Consider the following 15,199-nt stretch of genomic DNA (forward strand, 5'->3'; position numbering starts at 1 on the left):
CACAAAGATCGCAACCAAGATATCAAATATTGCGCATAAAAGATATAAAAACACTTGGCACGTACTATAAACATTAAAACGGTAGCTGCGACTGGCAAGGAAAGCACATTTCTGCACGTCAAAAGTGGCGTCAACACCACAAGGCGATCAAGTAACGTTGATCCAAAAGCGAGCAAAAGGCGGATGTTGAGCTAAAAAAACATCATTTTTTACTGTATTTATTTATTTATTTATTTATTTATTTATTTATTTATTTATTTATTTATTTATTTATTTATTTATTTATTTATTTATTTCAATCACTTTTAGTAACATAGTTGGGCTTTCTGCTTCAATGCAAGCTTTGTTGCGTTATCACCTTCCCGGCCGCAACCGTCGCCACGCTATCGTCTGCTGCTATTTACAAGTTTATGGCGTGATCACAGAAAAAGACGGCCGCGACCATCACTTGTATGGCACATAAAGAGTAGCGAAGCCCTACGCCTGATAACCGCGGAGCGCATCGATGTCGCCGATTCACTCATTCGTCAAACCCGGCTTCAATCAGCGCTGTAATAAACAAAAGTCACTTTTCTTTGTTATTTTTCTCTTGAGTTCCATCATGTGACCCAGCAGCTTACTAGGAGGAGTGTGGACAAATTCTACACCAGTCTGTACGCCAGTGACGATGGACCAGGGGAAGGTACTGAGGGGACACGCTTAGGTCGCGAAGTTCCACTAATAACCAAAGACGAGGTTGAAAAGGCTCTCAAGGGCATGAAAGGAGGGAAAGCTGCAGGTGATGACGGTATTACCGTGGACCTAAGGAGGGAGGACACATTGTAGTGGACAAGCTTGCCGCGCTATTTTATTAATGCTTAAGGACTCTAATAGTGCACATAGCCTGAAAAAACGCCAACGCAATTCCGATTCACAAGAAAGGAGGAACCAAGGAACATAAAAGTTACAGACCCATTAGCCTACTCTCAGTTGTATGCAAACTGTGTACCCAGTAATATTTAACTGCATAAGTGATAGCCTTGATTCCCATCAACGCAGAGAGCAGGCTGGATTTTGGGAAGGATATTCAACAATGAGCCACATCCTGCCGTCAATCATGTAATAAAAAAATCTGCGCAGTTCAGTAAACCCCTTTACATGGGATTTATAGACCATGAAAAAGCGTTTGATTCAGTAAACACTGCGGCTGCGCTTGAAGCATTTACAGTCCAGGAAAAAGAGGTGACTTACATAAGAATCCCAGACGACATATATAAGGGATGCACGGACAGAATAATCCTTTGCAAGAACGGCGAAAAGTTCCCAATCACAATGGGAGTAGAAAAGGGAGATTCCATGTCGCCAAAACAGTACACAACGTGTCTGGAGGAGATATTTAGGAAGATTGACTGGAACAACGCAGGACTGAGGATAAAACGGGGCTACTTGACCCATTTGAGGTTGGCACACGACATATATATGCTCAGAGAGTCGGCAGACCGTCTGGAAAAAAGGCTTCGGGAACTCCAATAAGAAAGCTGGGACATGGGGCGAAAAATAAACATGAATAAATATAAAGTAGTTATAAATAAACATGCTGAAAGAGCCCTCTTGCTGTAGGAAACGTAACGCTAGAACGAGTAGAAAAATATAACTATTTCGGAGAAGTTGTCAGTGCGGACCCAAACCCCAAGAAAGAAATTCGGCGTAGAACAGGAATGGGTTGACGCGCACTCGGCAAACACGCCCAACTAATGAAAAGTAAGTTATCTCTATCATTTAAAAGAAGAATATAAAAATAATGCGTCCTGCCGGTGATGGCACTTGGAGGGTAAACGTGGCGCCTTACCACTCAATCGGAAAGCAAACTTAAGTCGGCCCAGTTGGCCATTGAACGAATAATGATTGGAGTAAAACTTAGGAACAGGAACTTGCTGGACTAGGGAATAAAGACGAGTGCGTGACATAATAGTTGACATAAAAAAAGGAACGGGCTGGGGCTGGCCGTGTTGAGTGGCGAACTGGCAAGCGGTTGGCCACCAGAGTAACATAGTGTATACCGAGAGACAGGGCTAGAAGAAGGGGAAGGCCAATAACTCGATTGAGGGACGAAACAAAGACATCAGGGTAAGAGAGTGGATACCGAGAAACGGTACTGAAAGAAGGGAAGGCCAGTGACGACGGAGTGACGAAGTAAAAAAAAATTCAGGGTAAACAATGGAGTTGAGCAGCATAGGGCAGGAGCGGCTGGAGGTCAATTGGAGAGGCCTTGGTCCTGTAGTGGACCTAAGTAGGCTGTTGATGATGATTATGATAATGCTTATGATATTAATCAACATCAGCGGATAGAACAATAATTAGAATTAGAATTTTTCTTTTATATATTTTTTTTTCACCCCACCCCTATGTAACGCCAGTAATGGCGTTTAAGGTAAATGAAGAATAATAATAAATAAAAACAGCGCTGGCGCAGGAAGCAGACTTCGATAGGAAATCGCTACTAACTCGCGTAGTACTGTTTCCAGCGTTAAATATGATTTGCATTTTTTCCCTCGCTCTGCCCTTTTCAGCGTCACACATCTGTGGCTTGTGTTTACGCAACAACATGCGGCGCATGTGATCTCTCGCCGGAGCTCATGGTTATACCCATGGTTTGGGGCACCCGGCTAAGAAGCCAAGCCACCTGTTGCGCGAATGCTGTGTCGAGGTCAGTGGCCCCGCGGGGGCTTAGTTCTGTGCAGCACGGGACGAACGTATGATTCCACCTTGCTGCGTGCTGTGCAGAAAAGCGCTCACAGTCAACCCCGACTATGTCGCGGCCAGAAACGTACGAACCTGGAGCCGCCGATAGGAGTAATGTGTTCATGCGTAAATTTGGAACACTAGGGAAGTCCGACGATCTAATCTGGGTTGCTCAGAATGAGCAACGCCACTATTCGAGGATCGTGTGGTGGAATCCCGCAACTTACGTCCCCGCAGGCTCATACACTCGTTCGATTTATATGCAGAGTTCTATTCGGTTCTATTCGTTTCATACAGAGTAGTTGATTCTCTGCAGGAAATACATGTTCGTTTAGGCCACATGTTTTACGCCTCACCGCAGTAATATAGAAAAAAAAAAGAGGGGTGCCTCGGGTAATGACAGACTGTTAGGGCATTGATCATGGATCTGCTTTTGAGGGCTCCTGTCTAGCTTACGGCTCCGATACATTCAATATCCTCTGCCGGTGCGTTCACCACCCGCTTGTTTTTTCCGCGATAACAAGAGAAACGAGTGTAATAAAACTTACATCTGCCTATTTTGTTCGCAGTCTTTTTTATTCATCATCATCATCCCCAGCCTATTCACCCCCCCTGCAAGGCAAAGGCCTCTCCCATTAATCTCCAATTATCCCGGTTCTGTGCTAACTGCAACCAATTTATCCCCGCAAACTTCTTGGTCTCATCTGCCCATTTAACTTTCTGCCACCCCCTGCCAGGCTTGCCTCCTCTAGGGATCCACTCTATTACCCTTAATGAGCAACGGTTATCTTGCCTTCGCATTATATGCCCTGCCCACGTCCATTTCTTCTTCTTAATTTTTACTATGTCCTTAACAAGGGTTTGTTCCTTGACCCACTCCGATCTCTTCGTGTCCCTTAATGTTACACCTATCATCTTCCGTTACCTTGCTCGCTGAGCGGTCCTCAAGTTAGGCTGAACCCTCTTACTGAGCCTACCAAGTTTCTGCCCCGTAGGTGAGTAGCGTTAAGATGCAGCTGTCATACACTTTCTTCTTCAGCGACTATGGTAGGCTGTCATTCATTATCTGAGAATGCCTGCCGAATGCACTCCACCCCATTCTTATCGTTTAATTATCTCTAATTATTTTACTTCTTCTAATTATTAGTGGTATTTAAAGTATATTTATTTCCAAGTCCAGCGGATGCGAAAAATTCCAAGAAATCGAAAGGAAGAAAAATGCGTAAAATCGGGAATCGAAACTACCGGGTGGTGCAGAGGCCACAGGATCGCCCCTCTTAAAAGGTTAGTCGGGTTATTCGACATAAATGACTGCTATAATCAGGCGTGACTGGAAACACTGCCTCTGCGAATAGTGAATAAATGTAGCGCAGCAGAAAACAAGGGACGGAAAGAATACACATGGACGAGTGCTCTGTGTTTATTCTTTCCGTCTGTGTGTATTCTTTCCCTCCCTTGTTTTCTGCTGCGCTACATTTATTCACTATGAATTACCAACTAGCCCAGTCTACAGCTTTATTTCCTCTGCGCCTGGGAATCGAACCCAGCACCTTTCGAACTGTGGCACAGCATCTAAAAAAATCTCTTAACAGTTTCTGGCCTCATCCGGCCGGAATAGACTGTGGAATAAGTATCCCTAGACGTACGGTTGCGTACAGACACTTCCGATGGATGCAGACGCACATCACATCCATAAAATAAGATGTACCTGTCGTTACAGACATCCAACTCCCATCTCTTCCCCGCTGTCCATTATCTCTCCGAACGGTCATGTGACGCATGCAAACATGAACCAGCTCGAAATGTTATCGCAGTTTATATTTATTCAAGAAGTTCAACAGCTAGATTTCAGCGACACCATAGGTTTGGAATTTTAGGCTTGTTTCTTCTCTTTCATTTTCGAATCCTACGCAAACCCGTATGACAAATTTAGTGCAGATGTCAGGTGTAAATTTAATTGGCGCACGCTGTCACGGCGCGCACGCTGCCAGCGTACGGGACCCACGTACCTTTAGGAGGAGCGTCCTCGGCGGAAGGCAACCAGGTCCGCTTCGTTTTCCGGCAGGAGGGCGTGCAACGCGCTCCCAAGGACTCTTTACCGCGCACTGGCATGAAGGAAAAAAAGATGTGCTGTGGGAAGTCGCAAGCCGCTTGCCATGCAGCCATGAAACAAACGCCGCTTAAAAAAAAAGAACGAAACAGAGCGAAACAAGGGGGAGAGAAAAGCTACAGTTGGAAGCTGTACGCACACGTTTCGACTTTCCGAAGAATCCTTCCCGGCAGCACTACACGGTCCGTACGTCCGAATGAAAGGCTGCTGGTGTAGAAACCAAGAGCATAAGTTTGCCGGCGCTCAGCGCCCTGCACTTTGAAGGGCTGGCGTAGCGTGTGGAGAGGAGGGCTTCCCTCCGACACTGTTTGCGGAGCTGAGCGGAGGGTTTTTGTCTGGATGAAACACGTGTTAGGCCTGAACACGCATGCCTCCCTTTTTATGGGCTCCGCACGGACAGGCGTTCGAAGGACAGACCGCTGTATGATGGTGAGGTGATTTATCTGCGCGGCGGGCCGTCTTGTCAGTGCGCTTTATTCGTTCTTAGAAGTACACGCGACTCTACGCTTGCCGTTTTGATATGAACGTTGTAAAAAGTACAGTGCCCGGCGGAGTGGGCTGTTGATTAAAGCGTTATTCTGCTGCGAAAACAAAAAAGAACGGGTATCGGAGGTTTCCTTCCAGGCCGCGGTGGCAGTACTTCTAAAAGAGGCGAAACTTAAAATCGGCATGGGGGCTTCTTTGGACTCGTAATGCGAAACATTTCTTTGTGACTGCGAAAGGAGCAGGGTTGGGGCAGTGTTGCCCGTCACACGCCGTATGACAGCCTCCCGTAGTGCGTCCCAAGAAATCGAAACACGCTAACGGAAAAGAAATCGAATTTTGAAAAATTTAATGAAACGCAAATCAGAATGAAGAGAGCACCTCTGCATCTATTTCATTGTCGTCGTTGTAAAATACAATACTAATAAAAATGCAAGCAGCACTAATGGTAGGCCTTCTTTAGACTACCCCAGCATGAATGAGTGCATCGCATACACTATCAACAGCTTTTGTCTTCCGCTATCTGGTTCTATTCTTTGTCCCCGAACTGTCCTTCGTCATGCGTAAAGCCCGGGGATGGCTGTTGCAACCAGGTCATGAAAATCAGCGTCCTCTCAACGCGAGCGTTACATTGAAACAGAATGGGTTTTCGGGTATGTTTACAAAAACGGCCCTCAAAGTGAAAAAAAAAGGCAATGCATATTGGGTGGGGGCGACAGAACCATTAGCCTTTGTCTTACAGGCATAACAAAATATCCATGGATAAAGCAAGTAAAGAACAAGCAAGTGTTTCAGAAATATGCGCACAACATGCGCTGCCCATCCGGCTTCAGGTGTTAAACCCCCTTCGTCTGGCGTGTGTATATCATTGTCATACAGCTCAGGGTGGCCCACTTATTGCCACGTAAACGCCATCACGTACGGGTCTGGCGTCCTGACCAGTGAAACACCCCGTTAGTATATCCGAAATACAGGAAGTATATCTGAAATATCTGAAATACGAATACACAGACACCTCATATTCGATGATAACACAGAACTCAACGACGTTCCACACCCTAATCATCAAACGTGGACACGACCTCCCTTCTATGTTGTCTGGCGCACCTTAATTCTCACGATAAAGGTCTGTTCGCTCTACTTACAATCGAGGGCTAGTCTATGGCACTGATAAGACACTTTTTCGTGGGTGTTTCGTGAATGGCCACTCATGATTGGTACGCGCGAATCACAAAAGACCCAACGTTCGCGTTACCCTGCCCATTGTTTGCGAAAATGAACAAACGACGCTTCGCTTTTCCTTGTTTTCATTGTTATTTTTCCATTCCTTATTATCGCCCACTCGACCCTCCGCATCCAACAATCCGGCCCTAATCTAGTGACCTCTACTACATTCTTCAGACTACGGGGCATACGCGTCTGGAGGGAAATGGTGCGGCTCACGCCGTTGCCCCGCATATCTGCCGGTCATTCCTCCACAGCATATCGCCGTCACAGTCGGAAGAAGCTACTTCAAATATACAAAACTACTATCGCAACACTACAGCCTCGAACGCCATCCTGATAAATGCAGAAGCGACTATCTACCGCCACCTTCAAGAGAAACATAATCCCATACGGCTGACTCGATTGGTTGATTTATTGAATGCTTGATATAATGATTGATCGCAATTGATTAAATGCAATTGATTGATTGATTGATTGATTGATTGATTGATTGATTGATTGATTGATTGATTGATTGATTTATAACGGTATGGCACCACAGCTGTTGCTGAATCTGTGTATCTTTATCTTAAATGTTTGTGCTGCTCCTAGCGGCAGGCTGAAATTAAATTTTGCCACGTGCAAGTTTCAGCTGTCCTACGTTAAATTACCCTCTCTGACTTTCCTACGCCTGCATTCCAGTCTTATTTTAGTGCCCTCTACTCGTCCACGCCACTCGTCCACCCCTCTTCTACTCCGCCACACGCAAATTTCGCCCACAACACTGACACACTCTACATCATGGCCTGGGTGTTCCCATACTCCTTCCCTCACCCCATTCCGTTTCCTAGCCATGAACAGGTGGAAGGTGGGTTAGCCGCCACAGACAGTGGCGATCCGCTTCTGCTGGTAAAAAATGGCCGCGTGTCTGCTCGTTTCATTTCAAAGATAGTCGACTGGCGCCCCAGCCTAATAAATGCCTCCCTTCTCTTTCCCGGTCACCTCTCATGTTACTCTCCCGTCTCGTTCCTCCAAGTTAACACGACTGAGGTTTGTTCAAGTCAATTTAAATTTACCGCGCTCCACTGGGCCAAGTGGGGTGTCTCGATGCCAGCGCTGCAGTACGGCGGAGACGCGCGAGAATTGAGGCACCGTAATCCAGCGTTTATACAACCACGTTGCCCTACATCACGAGCGTTTCAAGCGAAACGTGGAACCTATCTAGTGGAATCTTTCGTTACTGTTGCTGTTTGATTTCTTAAATGCCGCCAGGAGCGCGGGCAACAACAGCGGCGGTTTTCTGCATTTAATTCAGTATTTCATTTGCTACCGCAAAAACCAAGCATCTATAATTTTTTAATAAAGTAACACTGCAAATACTGTATCACTTATGTCTTGAATTTGTGCCTTATGTTTGCGTAATGTCCTGTCAACAATGTTGACAAGTATGAACATTGACACCGAAATTTGACGTTTAGATTTGGTTGTGACTATATGAGACTATTGCGCAGATTTTGTTTCACATTGGCCGGCTGCCTGAATCGAGTCACAGACAGACAGACAGACAGGCATACAGACAGACCAAAATGTCTGCGTGTAAATAGCCCAAGAAAGGCTATCGTCTTTAAGAGGATCTGTCAGGCCGCGACCACATAGAGCCTTCAAAACTAAGGCCTCTAATCGCCGTTGGTACAGAAACCAACAAGTCCTCGATGCAAATAAAGTGTATTACCCATTCGCACATCTTATCCGTCGGAAGCTGTTTTTCAGGAATGCAGGAATGTGACAGGAGCCCGCCAGAGTCCACCAGGCATGTGGCTATGCGCAAAAGTATCAGCGGATTGCCCTATTGGCCATGGTTCAAACGACAATTAAGCATTAAATTCACTGAAAACGTTGTTACCACCTCCACGTTACCATCCCAAAAGAGAATGTTTAGGTCAACTTTTTTAAGATATAACGAGAACATTATATCAAAAACTTTCGCATGGCTAAAACAACGCGAGAGCTAAACTTATAATTGAATTCTAAAAGTCAAGATCTCAGTAAAGAAGGCTGTGCTAACCCAGATGCTGTAGTGTAGGACGACAATGTTCAGACAAAATTAGGTATAGTTTTATTTTACAAAGGAGCAGCCTGTTTTTCAGGACTTGAAGCCATAAATTCTATTGAAATGTACAGTTGAAGTTATAAAACTCTACACAGGCCGAAGAAAAATGGAAGCAGCATTACCTGCATGTAGTTACATATCTCGCTATGCTTCGCAAACAAAAATGTAGCTAAAGCATTTTGAAATAGCTGAAGACAGCCTCAGCCTACTCACCTCTGTGAAATATTGGTCCTTCAGTGCCTAAGAAAATATGCCGGCAACCGATCTTCTGTTTTCTTGATTGGCTTTTGAAGCGATCCCGTAATTTTAGGTCTTCGTAGACCTTTTCAGACCTACACTTCTAATAGGTGGGCGGAGGCAATATACTAGGTCGACGTTGGGCTCTTATGCTGGCCTTGTATCACATGCTCTCACCCGAGTGTAAATCAGCCCAAATGCCATGCAACTTCATCAGCTAAATGATTATACATTATCTACGAACCATATATGGAGAGTTCACACTCGCGTCTTATCAGAGCGATATGCTCGAACGCACTCGAGAACAGACCGCATAAGGGACTTAGCTGACTTTTACGAGGCGGGTACGGAGCGCAGATTAGTTCTAACCAAGCTGCAGCAAGGCGTGCATTAACGTTGCTCCGTTCAGTGGAAGCGACTCCAGTTCAAAGGAGAAAAGCGCCAGTTTACTTTTCTTAGGGGATCCGAAATTTATATCTACGTAAATGCTACACGGAGCTGCCGCAGGCACTTGTTGGCGACTGTATAGTAAAATTGCTAATAATAAAAACCATGTGGATGATCACCAACTGGGATTCCACGCGGAGAAAAAAGTTTCGTGCCGTATACAAAAAAGAAAATCAACATAGAAAAGACAAACCAACCGGTCTGTTCCGCTACGCAGATAGAGAGAGAGAGAGAGAGAGAGAGAGGAGAGAGAGAGAGAGAGAGAGAGAGAGAGAGAGAGAGAGAGAGAGAGAGAGAGAGAGAGAGAGAGAGAGAGAGAGAGAGAGAGAGAGAGAGAGAGAGAGAGAGAGAGAGAGAGAGAGAGAGAGAGAGAGAGGGGGGGGGGGGGGTGTACTGCGCCCCGGCTTTGTATCGGAGAGCATAACTTCATCAAAACGGAAGTGAAAAATAATTTCGGGACTAGCCCTCACAGAAGGCACAGACCCGAGGCATATGCAACATATACTGCAGAGAGAGCACTCTTAGACAATACGGGACCGATAACCGAAGACCCACACAGGCTCGCACACAAATGAAAAATTGAAGGAAATAAAAATTGCTGCAGCTTGCAGTAGTGGTGCAAGGCTGAAGAAACAAAAGAGCTGGCGGCCTGTCTCCCTTCGTCGAAGACCCGGCTGTTGTAGCTCACGCGGATTTCCCCACTTGCCGCTGAAAGTTCTCCGTCACTGGCACGCCCAGATCGTTTTGTCCGCAGCCCTTCACATCTTTCTCAAAGCGGACCGCGTCAGTACGCGCTAGAACCGGCGGCAAGCGGTTTCGTGAACTCGGTTTCTGTAGCGCGAACTCGGCGTCTGTACGAACTTAACAGCGAACACATGTGATTTGGCGAGGAGAAGAGCACCCGAGATATCCCGCCACTAACGCTGGGCAGAGTGTTCTCGAAGGTCGAGCTGCACGACGCCGAGCGCTCCTCACGAAGCACACGCTCACGAACGCTGGGTATTTTTCCTCGTATTTTTTGCGAGCTCCTCACGTGGCGGAAGCCCACGTGCAAGCCTTAGATGTCGCCGGACGCCCCTTATGAGGAGCACGCTCACGTGGGCTCAGTATTTGTTCTTGGTACATTTTTGATAACGCCGCCGAACCAAGCTCAAGTTCAAACAGCTCTGCTGCTAAAAAAGACAATAGAGAACAGAAGAAAAAAATAGTCCGTTCAGGAGGCAGTCTAGATACCAGACAGCGAACAGTCATAGGACTCTTACGGACTAATGGCATGCTGCAGAAAGTCACGACGCCTAATTTTATCGACAATTATTCAAGCTGTCTTTTGTGTTCCCATTTACATTCCTATTATTTGTGTTTAGGTACTCTGTATCGCCTGGAAAGACGTTCCATTTTCCGGTTGAACTTACAGGTTCCCCTGAGGCATCTCGAGTTATTATCCTCAGACTCGCTGCTCGTGGATTGCGGGTAGTCCGGGGACCCCACTCGCCCAAGAAACAGACGGCAAAAAAGAAGGTCGGGTGACTTCTCGGGGAGCCCCCTGGGCTATTTATAGAAAAGCACACAGTCATCTTCAGTCATCTTCGAAGCGATAGTCAGCCGCCTTGAAAACGGTACTTTTTATTAATTGTGGGGTCGAACGTGCTGACGCTGCACAGGCGATGAGGCGCGCCGTGGTGGAGGGCTGCGGAATAAATTTGACCGCCTGGGGATCTTTAAAGGGACCCTGCAACACTGTCGATAAACGCTTTCACTCTTTCGTTCGCGCTTGGAAGCACTGCGATAGCTATAGTCATCGCCAGCATGGGGACACGCCTTCCGTTTCTGCTTTGTTTTTGTGGCTTTATTTTTAAAGTTGCAATCGAAAAGCGTTCATTGCTGCAATTGAAGTAAAACCGGCAAACAGCCTTTACATGGCTTCTGTAACGTAATTCTGGCCGTCTAAGAACGTCAATATCGGGAGAGGGAGAAAAATCTTTTGAGAGGGTTCCAATTTATCTGATGAGCGCAGAGAAGTAATTTCTGGCTAAGGTACTTTGCAACCCCCTAATCTAAGTACTGGGTGTGTTGGGTGACTATGTTCTGCAAGCGTTAAAGATTTCAAAAAAAGTTGGAAAAAGTGTAGCACGGTTCCTTTAAACGTGCGCCGAAATCTCGGACACAGAAAATGAAAATGGTACTTTTACTAAAATTGTTCCGACATCAGGAGTATCCTGACATGTACGACTTTTTGCAACAGAATAGGTTGTTAGGGGCGCTGGTCCCTTTTAAAGCTAGACAGAACAGCGTGAAAGGCGGATGCAGACCACAGAAAAGACACCCAAGGCAAGCAAGAACAACCGACTGTTTATTATGCACCGAGCCCGTAGAAATATACGGATATTTCAAGCAGGACTGCAAGAGTTGGAATTATGTCAGCCACTTCGTAAGGAAAGCCTCTACCCCTCGTTGTCTTCTTCCCCGATCCTACCATATGCGCATGGGGAGCCAGAAACATCCTGCATGCCACGAGGACTCATGGTCAAGAACTAGACAAGCCCTTCTTGGCGATTAATTGCTTAGCGTGCGACCAAAATTAAAAGTGGAATGAAAAAATATCCCCTGCTGTTTACACTAGAGCACCAGCAAGATAAGATTCCCGCTTTACTCTCCCGAAATTTCAGCGAGTTTATTATCTATGAACCAATTAGGCACACTTGCGAGGTATGGATTAACGTTTCTCTTTGTTTCATTCAGACGTAGGCAAGGAAAGAAAACGGTAATGTCCGCATACATTACTGTCTGCGGCATTTCAGGGCCATTCAAACGTTATTCATATGAAAAAAAAAAGTATCTGGCCTAGTACGGAGCTCCATATGAGATCGGCTGAACATTACGGGAGGTTATGAGTCTATCATTGCGTATTGTTCGTCGGCTATATAGCTAGCAAGAAGATTAATTTAAATGCCTAGAATCGATATTCCGGTGTTTATCTAATAAAGTAATAACGCTGACGGTTTCACATGCGCTTTTTATGTTCAAGAACACCCCTGCAACCGAGTTCTTTTTTATTATTCGATGCATTTATACTAGTTCCCGAAGTTGCGCAACTGCTGTACCTATTAATGTTTCTTTATGAAAGACGTGTTGGTTATGTACGAAGACTTGGTGCGTACCTAGAAACTTAAATACATGCTCATTAAGACGCCACTCAAGTGTTGTTATACGCCGCTAAGTATGTATTATCGCGCTCACTATGACCTACACCGCTCATTAGTATTCACCGTTTTGTACAACCTTCTTCTAATACCAGGGGTTAAAGACCAAGTACGCATTAGGAGCACAACGTCCTAATGAAACAAGCCTTATACTAACGTATATTCCCATAGCCATTGTTTTGACGATATAATCGTAGGTCATAGTGAGCGCGATAGTATGTATGCATGCATATATATATATATATATATATATATATATATATATATATATATATATATATAGATTGCGAAAAGGGCTGTCTTTGGTTGCCGTAGCAAAGAGTAAAAAATGGGTATAGCTTCTAACAAAACTGTTTATTGGTCGACGTTTCGATCGGATGCCGATCTTTCTCTTGAGAAAGATCGGCATCCGATCGAAACGTCGACCAATAAACAGTTTTGTTAGAAGCTATACCCATTTTTTACTATATATATATATACATATAATGTAAACCGATAGATAGGTGGGATCTACAACGCCAAAGGAAGCATAGGGGTGTTGTTCAGCTCTTTTTTTACTACGACTGGGAAAGTTAACATTTTTTAAATATTCGTATGAAAGAAAGAAAGAAAAACGCGCGCCCAGAGTGAACCCACGTCTTTCGATTTCATCTCGAATGCCTTACCAATTCGGCTATCTGGGTGACTGTGTTCTCCTTCACTTTCTGGGGTATTTATATTCACTAGAACTGCATCTGACACTTGAGGGTGGTAGCTCGCGCCCCTCTGACTACACGGGGACAAGAGAACCTTCTTTTCAACCCCCGGGGCGTGACTCGAACGTCTACTGCTTGTCATGAGCGGGTAACTGGCGGGAAGCCTTCTTATGCTACCTAGGCATCAAGGCTGCCAGAACCGATACCCTCGCTAGGCTTTCGCAGAATAATATAGTTAAGAAATGAGGGGCTCGTTGAGGAAATACAGACAGATAGGTCGGCAGTCTACAACGCCAAAGGAGGCATACGGGTGTTAAGCTTTTTTTACTACGGTTAGTGTAGTTAACATGAAGCCCCTCATATCCAAAGTATAATATTCTGCAAAAGCATATATATATATATATATATATATATATATAACACAGAAATAAGGGTTGGCAGTCGAGAAAACCTCGGAAAGCAAAGGGGAGGATGTGGTTGATCATTGAAACAGATTAAGAATTTGGAAAGAAAGAAAGAAAGTGAAGAAAAAATGCCCGCCAGGTGGGATCCGAACCCACGACCTCCAGAATACCGGTCTGGTGCGATAACCACTACGCTACCGGCGGGGCGATTTTCCCATTCACTTTCTGGGGTATTTATGTTAGGTATGTTTGTTTCCTGTGCTTGGGGGTGGTAGCCAGCGCCATTCGGACTAATCGGGGTGAAGGGGACCTTCTTTTTAACCCCCGGGTCATGACTCGAGTGTCTACGACATGTCCAGAGTGGTCGACCAGCTTTGAACCCTCTTAAGCTCCCTTTGGCAACAAGACTGCCAGAACCGAGGCCCTCGCTATGCATGTAGCGAATCAGAATAGGAAATGAGGGGCTCGTTGAAAATAACACAGAAATAAGGGTTGGCAGTCGAGAAAACCTCGGAAAGCAAAGGGGAGGATGTGGTTGATCATTGAAACAGATTAAGAATTTGGAAAGAAAGAAAGAAAGTGAAGAAAAAATGCCCGCCAGGTGGGATCCGAACCCACGACCTCCAGAATACCGGTCTGGTGCGATAACCACTACGCTACCGGCGGGGCGATTTTCCCATTCACTTTCTGGGGTATTTATGTTAGGTATGTTTGTTTCCTGTGCTTGGGGGTGGTAGCCAGCGCCATTCGGACTAATCGGGGTGAAGGGGACCTTCTTTTTAACCCCCGGGTCATGACTCGAGTGTCTACGACATGTCCAGAGTGGTCGACCAGCTTTGAACCCTCTTAAGCTCCCTTTGGCAACAAGACTGCCAGAACCGAGGCCCTCGCTATGCATGTAGCGAATCAGAATAGGAAATGAGGGGCTCGTTGAAAATAACACAGAAATAAGGGTTGGCAGTCGAGAAAACCTCGGAAAGCAAAGGGGAGGATGTGGTTGATCATTGAAACAGATTAAGAATTTGGAAAGAAAGAAAGAAAGTGAAGAAAAAATGCCCGCCAGGTGGGATCCGAACCCACGACCTCCAGAATACCGGTCTGGTGCGATAACCACTACGCTACCGGCGGGGCGATTTTCCCATTCACTTTCTGGGGTATTTATGTTAGGTATGTTTGTTTCCTGGCGGGCATTTTTTCTTCACTTTCTTTCTTTCTTTCCAAATTCTTAATCTGTTTCAATGATCAACCACATCCTCCCCTTTGCTTTCCGAGGTTTTCTCGACTGCCAACCCTTATTTCTGTGTTATTTTCAACGAGCCCCTCATTTCCTATATATATATATATATATATATAGGAAATGAGGGGCTCGCTGAAACTAACACATAAATAAGAGTTGGCAGCCAAGAAAACCTCGGAAAGCAAAGGGGAGGATGTGGTAGGCAATTGAAACAGATAAAGAATTTGGAAAGAAAGAAAGAAAGAAAGAAAGAAAGCGGAGAAAAAATGCCCGCCAGGTGGGATCCGAACCCACGACCTCCAGAATACCGTTCTGGTGGTCTCCACTTCATACAAAAAATATCCAGGTC

The 15,199-nt window shown here is 45.4% G+C and overlaps 1 protein-coding gene across 1 annotated transcript in view; it reads right to left on the minus strand.

Annotated features, from left to right (window-relative positions):
- LOC144151979 (MFS-type transporter SLC18B1-like) overlaps window positions 1–5,344 on the minus strand; it is a 33,779-nt gene extending 28,435 nt beyond the window's left edge. The window contains exons 1-2 of the mRNA XM_077683166.1: window positions 4,971–5,344; window positions 4,731–4,826 (exon numbers count right to left, since the gene is read on the minus strand). The gene's annotated coding sequence lies outside the window, so the exon portion shown is untranslated. The remainder of the gene's footprint in view (window positions 1–4,730; window positions 4,827–4,970) is intronic.
- Window positions 5,345–15,199: the final 9,855 nt, after the last annotated feature.

This window comes from Haemaphysalis longicornis, unplaced genomic scaffold, assembly GCF_048455015.1.
Source record: "Haemaphysalis longicornis isolate Haplotype H1 unplaced genomic scaffold, Haemaphysalis longicornis Haplotype H1 scaffold_9, whole genome shotgun sequence".
Taxonomy (NCBI): Eukaryota; Metazoa; Arthropoda; class Arachnida; order Ixodida; family Ixodidae; genus Haemaphysalis; species Haemaphysalis longicornis.